The sequence below is a fragment of the Chelonoidis abingdonii genome, chromosome 23 (assembly GCF_003597395.2).
Source record: "Chelonoidis abingdonii isolate Lonesome George chromosome 23, CheloAbing_2.0, whole genome shotgun sequence".
NCBI lineage: Eukaryota > Metazoa > Chordata > Testudines > Testudinidae > Chelonoidis > Chelonoidis abingdonii.
Window position 1 is genome coordinate 17,275,035 of NC_133791.1, and position 7,253 is coordinate 17,282,287.

The 7,253-nt window shown below is 45.2% G+C and overlaps 1 protein-coding gene across 1 annotated transcript in view; it reads right to left on the reverse strand.

Moving 5' to 3' along the window:
- The window catches only part of CROCC (ciliary rootlet coiled-coil, rootletin), a 107,620-nt gene that overhangs the window by 98,642 nt on the left and 1,725 nt on the right, over window positions 1-7,253 (reverse strand). The window lies entirely within an intron of this gene.

Here is a 7,253-nt window from a genome sequence, read left to right on the forward strand (position 1 = left end):
TGGAGGATAGGATTAAAATTCAAAATGATCTGGACAAACTGGAGAAATAGTCTGAAGTAAATAGGATGAAATTCAATAAGGACAAATGCTCCACTTAGGAGGGAACAATCAGTTGCACACATACAAAATGGGAAATCACTGCCTAGGAAGGAGCACTGCAGAAAGGGATCTGAGGGGTCATAGTGGATCACAAGCTAAATATGAGTCAACAGTGTAACATGGGTGCAAAAAAAGCAAACATCATACTGGGATGTATTAGCAGGAACACTGTAAGTAACACATGAGAAGTAATTCTTTCACTCTACTCTGCGTTTATATGGCCTCAACTGAAGTATTGTGCCCAGTTCTGGGGGCCACATCTCAGGAAAGGTGGGGACAAATTGGAGAAAGTCCAGAGAAGATCAACAAAAATGATGAAAGGTCTAGAAAACATGACCTAGGAGGGAAGATTGAAAAAACTGGGTTTGTTTAGTCTGGAGAAGAGAAGACTGAGAGGGGACCTGACCTGTTTTCAAGTACATAAAAAAGGTTGTTACAAGGAGAAGAGAGAAAAATTGTTCTACCTAACTTCTGAGGATAGGACAAGAAGCAATCAATTGCAGCAAGGGTGGTTTAGGTTGGACGTTAGGACAAACTTCCTAACAGTCAGGGTGGTTAAGCACCGCAATAAATTGCCTAGGGAGGCTGTGCACTTTCCAGCATTGTGGATTTTTAAGAGCAAGTTGGACAAACACTGACAGGGATGGTCTAGAATCTATAATACTTAGTCCTGCCTGGAGTGCAGGGGACTGGACGAGATGACCTCTCGAGGTCCCTTCCAGTTCTATGAGTCTATGAGAAGGGAAAGTAGATCAGCACATGCAGAAATGGAGTGCTGGAGACAGCTGATGCTGCTTGTAATGGCTGACACATCTTATGCTAACCGGCAGTTCTGGACCATGACCACAAGCACTGAGTGCTGGGAAACCATCATCGTGCAGATCTGAGATGACCAGCAGTGGGCTCAGAACTACTGCATGAGAAAACCCACATTCCAGTTGCTGTGTGAGGAGCTTATCCTGGCCCTGCAGTACCAGGACATGCTAATGAGATGGGCCATGGTGTAGAACTGATGAATGAAATTGTTTTTAATTTTTCACTTTATCAATGTAACTTCATAAGTAAAGTTTATGAATGAAACAACATTCCCTCATAAAACCAGTTACCCCAATAACTGGCTAACTGACAATTAAGGTGCTTGTTAAGAGCCACAGCCTTCAGCCAGTTGCCCTTGTAAGTTTCACTGTCAATCCAATTCTTGCTTAAATCACTAAGACTTGCACTGTTTCAGCATTGTAACTTCTGTTCACTGTTTGCCATTCATGACACTTGTCTACTTCTGTTCACTGTTTGCCATATTGTAATTCAAACTCCATTTTACAGCTTACTCCATTTTGTAAAAGCTTCCTCCAACCTTCATTTTTGCAAAACCCTGCTGTAATCTTATTAGTTTAGTTTTGATGTGTGGGTGAGGTATGTATGGATGATGGAATCAACCTCCAGCCCCAGCCTGTCCTGATGAAATAGAGTTCAAACACCAACGGCTGAAGATGCAGACAAGAGCCCTAACAAAGTAAGAAGAGTCCATCCTGAAAAGAAAAGAACAAAGGTACAATAGAAGGAAGATCAAAGCCAGGTCCGAGGCTGAAAGTCACATCTGTAATTGACAGGTGATCAGTGACACCGAAACCAGAGGCAGCGTGACACAGCAAGACCTATAGACTCTGGATTCCAACTAAAGCCTACAAAAAAGGATGGGTGAGATGGAAGACTTTGGAGGGTAACATTCTACTGCCAACTTGGGAGGGCAGACCCAGCCTTTCCTTGTGCCCGGCTTTCCTAGCTAGTTAGCCACCACAAGCTATGATCCCAAGCTGCGAACTCAAGCCACAAACTCAAGCTACATTCAGGACTGGTAACTATCAAGCAGCTGCAGAACATTTAGTGTGTGTATAAGTATGAAGGTATTAGATAGTGATTATAGATCAAATTGTTATCATAATAAATGTGGCATCTTTGTCTTTCCCCCTGAAACGATCCTGTGTAGTTTTGTCTGCATAACAATGGCAGGCTAGAAGCAAGTTGCTATTCCCCTTCAGTCATCAGATGATGCAAGAGCTCAATAGCATAGGTGATATTTTTCTATAACTGTTCTCTTTTCCAGTAAGGAATCTCCAGGAAAGTTCACATCTTCCAGTGCCACCACAGCCTGAAATAGTGCAAAGATCAGCACTAATTATGACAGTGCCCACCTCATGCTGGGTGCCAACCAAATACGAAGATCATTCCGTACTCCGAAGTGTTCATAGCAAACGGGCTGGAGCAGGATAAAAGTCAGCCTCAATTTTCCCTTTCTAAATTCTTCCCATTACTCTTAGTTGCACCCCTTCCTTGAGCAACCCCTCTTCCTTCTTGGGGCTTTACATCTGTAGATGTGTGTAGACTGTTGCTCTCCTCCCCCACCCTTCCGTTGTCGCTTAGCCATGTTGTATAGGGTCATTTGTTTTAAGACCCACACTGGGTTTCAGTAGCTCAGCCACTTTTTTGCAGGATCAGTGTGTACCCTCGGAAACGTGCTCGCATTGTTTCTGTCTGCGGATACAAATCTCTGTCTGTGGTACTTGCATGGCTCCCCATTGCTGGAATATCTGAGCATCTTGCTACCTTGAGTTTATTTTTCCTCTCTCTCCCCTCCACATGTGTGAGGCATTGCAGAACTATCTTTCCTGTGGTACCGATGGCGAACCAAGGCACAGAGAGACGACATGACTCGTTCAAGGTCACCCAGGAAGCCTGTGGCAGACCAGGGACTTGAACAAAGGGCTCCCATGTTCTTGGAGTGAGTCTGAGCCACTGGATTATCCTTCCCTTCAGTAGCTGCATCTCCTACCTGATACCAAGATAACATCCCCCTTAGAAACACTGGGACATTCTGCTGTGCAGTCCAGACCAGTGAAAGGCTGTGCCACTCCTGCCCTGCAAGCTTGGGTCCCTCACAATGCTTTGCTGCTGTAGCTCCTACCTGGGTCAAACAGCCTGCAGGTCACACCCTTTGTGTCTGTATATAGCTGCAGCCCACCAGGCACACATCAGTCACATTCTGGCTTCCACCAAGCCTTGGTTACCACTTGCAGGGTGACTCCAACACACTCCCACTCCCGGATTTCCCCCCAAAATGTGTATTCTGCACTGTCCATCCCTCTTCTGGACAGTTCAGATCTATGAGGTCTATTGGCCTCTAAGGGGATCAATATAAAACAGTTTGCTACCAGAAATGGAGTTAACCGCATAGTTCAATTTAAAGTCTGTTCTTAATTAAAGAATAAAACAAGTTTATTTAACTGCACAGGGGGAGACTTTAAGTTAGTACAAGCATAAGGCATTAAATTCAGAAATGGTTACAAGAGAAATAAAGATAAAATCCTTCCTAAGACTAAAACTTAACAAGCTAGACCTGGCTCAAGATAAAGTTCTCACCACATTCTCCCAGCAACAGGGCCAACCAAATTTCAGGTCAGAATCTCGCCCAATGTCAAACGGGCTTGTTTCTTTTGTTGTCTTAGAGATGGATGTGGAGAGAGAAACTGGGATGTTTTTGTCCGTTACTTTTATAGTTCAGTCACCCTTTGAAATGCATTTTCCTGAGGGTTGTGCCTAGATAAAGTTCATTCCTGCTGTGTGGATGGAGTCCAGCAGTCTGGAGGTGAAAGAAGGTCCATGCTGTTGTTTGCTAAGATGCTGATCTGTTTGTTCCTGCCCTTGCTCCTTGCCAAAGAATGGCCACTTGACAGGCGATTGCCCATCAGTTTTGATGACCACTTGGCTAGATGCATCAGCTTGTCCTTTGTCTTTAAGAAACAGGGTCACTCCCTCCCCAGAATTGTCTAGCAAACACACTTCAGCCATGATTTCAGCGAAAACCCGTAACTATATTACACACTTTTCATCATATTATTAGTTATTAGCTTTTAGCTGACACCTCATAAGGCATATTCTGCACAAAGATTTTTACAATAGGGCGTAGGCTGTGAACAGCAGGGTGCATTCCATCATAAATACCCAGGATGGATGCAATGACGCAAAGCAAGCAGTTAGGCCTGGCATTAAGGTTTGTGCCCACCATTCATTTTGGGCACACCTCTTGCTGCACAAATTATGTAAACACTTTCTTCTTTTCCTTGCCTCCCTTCACACAAATACGTGTCCATTTATCAAAGGGGTTGTCGCTATATTCTCCCTGGTTGTTGCCCTCAGCTGTTGTCCAAATAAAGGGCCTTAAAACTTTATACTATCCTTGCTGGAGATGTGGTGGAGGGAAATGGTAGTCATGGATGTGTAATTTACTTTGGGTATTAGTTGAGCCCATAGAACCTGCTAAAGACTTCCCATTTATCTCACGTGAGCCAGTATCTGCAGGGTGGTGGTGGTGGAATGGCCGTTCATTGTTTTGAAAACACTTACATTTGGGCTGAAGAAAAGCAGCTGGTGTTGCCAACAGGTTCCATCTCCCACTGCATACTTCTAGTTCCCTGAGTTGTCTATCTTCCCCCTCCACCTCTAAATGGCCCTTGGCTGGATTGGAACCAGTGACCTAGAGGTGAACAGCCACCAGCTCCCACCTTCAGTTCAGGAGCATTTAAAGCAGAGGAAAGGTGGCGTAGGTATTAGGGTGCTCCTTAGAAGACCCATGTTCAATTTCTTGTTCCACCACAGACTTCCTGCATGACCTTGGGCAAAGCACTTCCACTCTGGGCCTCAGTTCTGATCTATACAATGGGTATAATTGCCCTGCCCTGCCCCACAAGGCAAATACATTAACGCTGTCCCTAAGACAGCAGTGCCATGAGCGTTCATCAGCTCCCAGGATCTGGCCTCACAACCATTCATGTTGAAGTTGGTGAGTGTTTTAACACTGCTTTCAGTGGGACCAGAGTCAGTCTTAATTTACCTCAATAGCAATTCAGAGCACTGAGGAATCCTTGCACTGCAAAGTCAAGGGGGTTAATGTAGTTTGCCAGGCACCCCACCACAGTATAGCAGCCCATCCCAGGCTTTGAGATCAACATAGCTAGTTCCAAGGGACTTTCTTTTTTGGGTTGTTGTTGTGTCATCCAAGATGTCCCCTGAACTCAGTCCCTCTGTGAAACGTTCCCGGAGCACGGAACAGGTCCCAGATACAAGCAGAGGTGGTGAGCTAATGGAAGTTGCTAGGGCTCCACCAAAGCATTCCCAAGCCCCTGCAAGCGCTGAGTCATCAAGGAAGAGAGAAGATGAGGAGCAATGGTGAGCAATTCCAAGAACCACACAGGTTAGAAGGCAGTGACGCTAGAAGCAAGCCCAGTAATTAAACTGGCAAAGGGACCAGCAGGGATAACTGGTAGGTTTGCTGAGAGGAATGTTTAATAAATAGGACATGACACAACACGTTACTGTGTTCTGATCATCTCATCCATGCATCACAAGCAGCCATATATGGCACCTTAATATTTAGGATCAGAGTTAAGGCTGTCAGGTGGTTGTTCAGGATGAAGGTAAAGCTACACGGGATGTGGATTGCAGAAAGGAGCTGGAGGTGAGATTGCAAAGGGGAACTAGAGTTTATGTGGGGTGGTGTTGGGTGACTCAACTCCTCTTTCCTAGCTGCCTGTGGTTTGCATGGGTGGGAAGTACAGGGAAGCAATCTGAGTAGGTTAAAATTTTGTCTGAGAATTTCCCAGCTTTATAAGTATCAGAGGGGTAGCCGTGTTAGTCTGGATCCGTAAAAGCAGCAAAGAATCCTGTGGCACCTTATAGGCTAACAGACATTTTGGAGCATGAGCTTTCGTGGGTGAATACCCACTTCGTCAGATGCATGCTTTTCCAGCTTTATAAATGGATGAACATTGATTGTTCTTCATGTGAATGGCCATGAAGACTGTTGCGTATTATTTCTTGGCTGGCTCCTATGCCATCCTGAGCTGCATGGTATGTCCTTCTCCCACCATAGCCATATCCCCTCTACTCCACGGTAACCCCACTGCCCAGCTCCAGAACATCTGCCCGCCTACATTCTGCATCTAGGCAGTGCTGTAACACACAGTATTCCATGTCCTGCTGTTACATGTCTCAAGTACTTTGAGATGCCCACATACAAGGTCACATTAGATAGTGTAGTTGAGGTGTATTCATGAGCCATTTACTGTTGCTGTAACAAAGGTCAATGCAGAAGGCCACTGGCCAGCCCCTTGGCTTCAAGGACAGCTGGAAGAACAATAGGTTTGCAGCAGGAAAGGCAAGTCTGAACTCACCAGAGCCCCGTGAAATCCTATTCTAAAGCTTCCATCACAGCAGGAAATAACATAATATCCTACTTGCTGCACTTCTGTCACTGGACCCCAGCTCAATAGTTGGACTAAGTGAACAGAACATCAGTTACCACAGCTACAGCGCATCAGCTGAGGGGTAGCAATTATGTCCTCCCACCAGCACAACAAGCTATAGAGGGAGTGAAAACTGGAAACTCCACCAAGGAGAGTTTAGTTCTGTTTTATGGTTGCTCTTAGGAATTTGGTACCAAGCAGTCTGTCCTACAGCACAACACCAAATTGTGCACAGTGTATATAGACAGGACACTACGTTGTAAAAAAGCGGACAGCTGTTCCTAAACTTGAGTGCACCTGTGAAGCTGGAGGATGTGATGTAGTAGGATATCTAAATATATAGTGACTGACCATTCCTGACCCTGAGGTACCATCCAGTGATAGAAGGAAAACCCATCTCCTTCCACTCAGAGATGTGCACACAATGCTTCCTAGTGCTCAGTTCACTCAAGTCTCACATAAGACTGTTTGTGCCACCACCCCCACAGCCTGGGAATTGCACAGAACCGGGTAGTTTCTGTGACGTAGGAGACCCTCAAAAGAAAAGGGAAGTGTGTTTTGCAGAATAGAGGCAGCTTTCCACTCATCCTGTAGTCTAAATCACAAGTTGTAAAGGAGCCACTGAAGGCCACTCTGCTTGTGTAAGTGACTTGAGGGTTCAGGATCCTACCAAAATGTTTCTGAATAGTACAAGGTACCTTAGGACTTTTGACTGCTTAGCCCATTACAGTGACACTCTGACTTTTCCATAGTCTAGATCACATGGAGAGAGCCTAAGATCCAGGATAACTGCATGAACCATCCTGCCTCCATCCATGGTTATTTACCATCCCAGGGACTATTGCTACCCCTTAC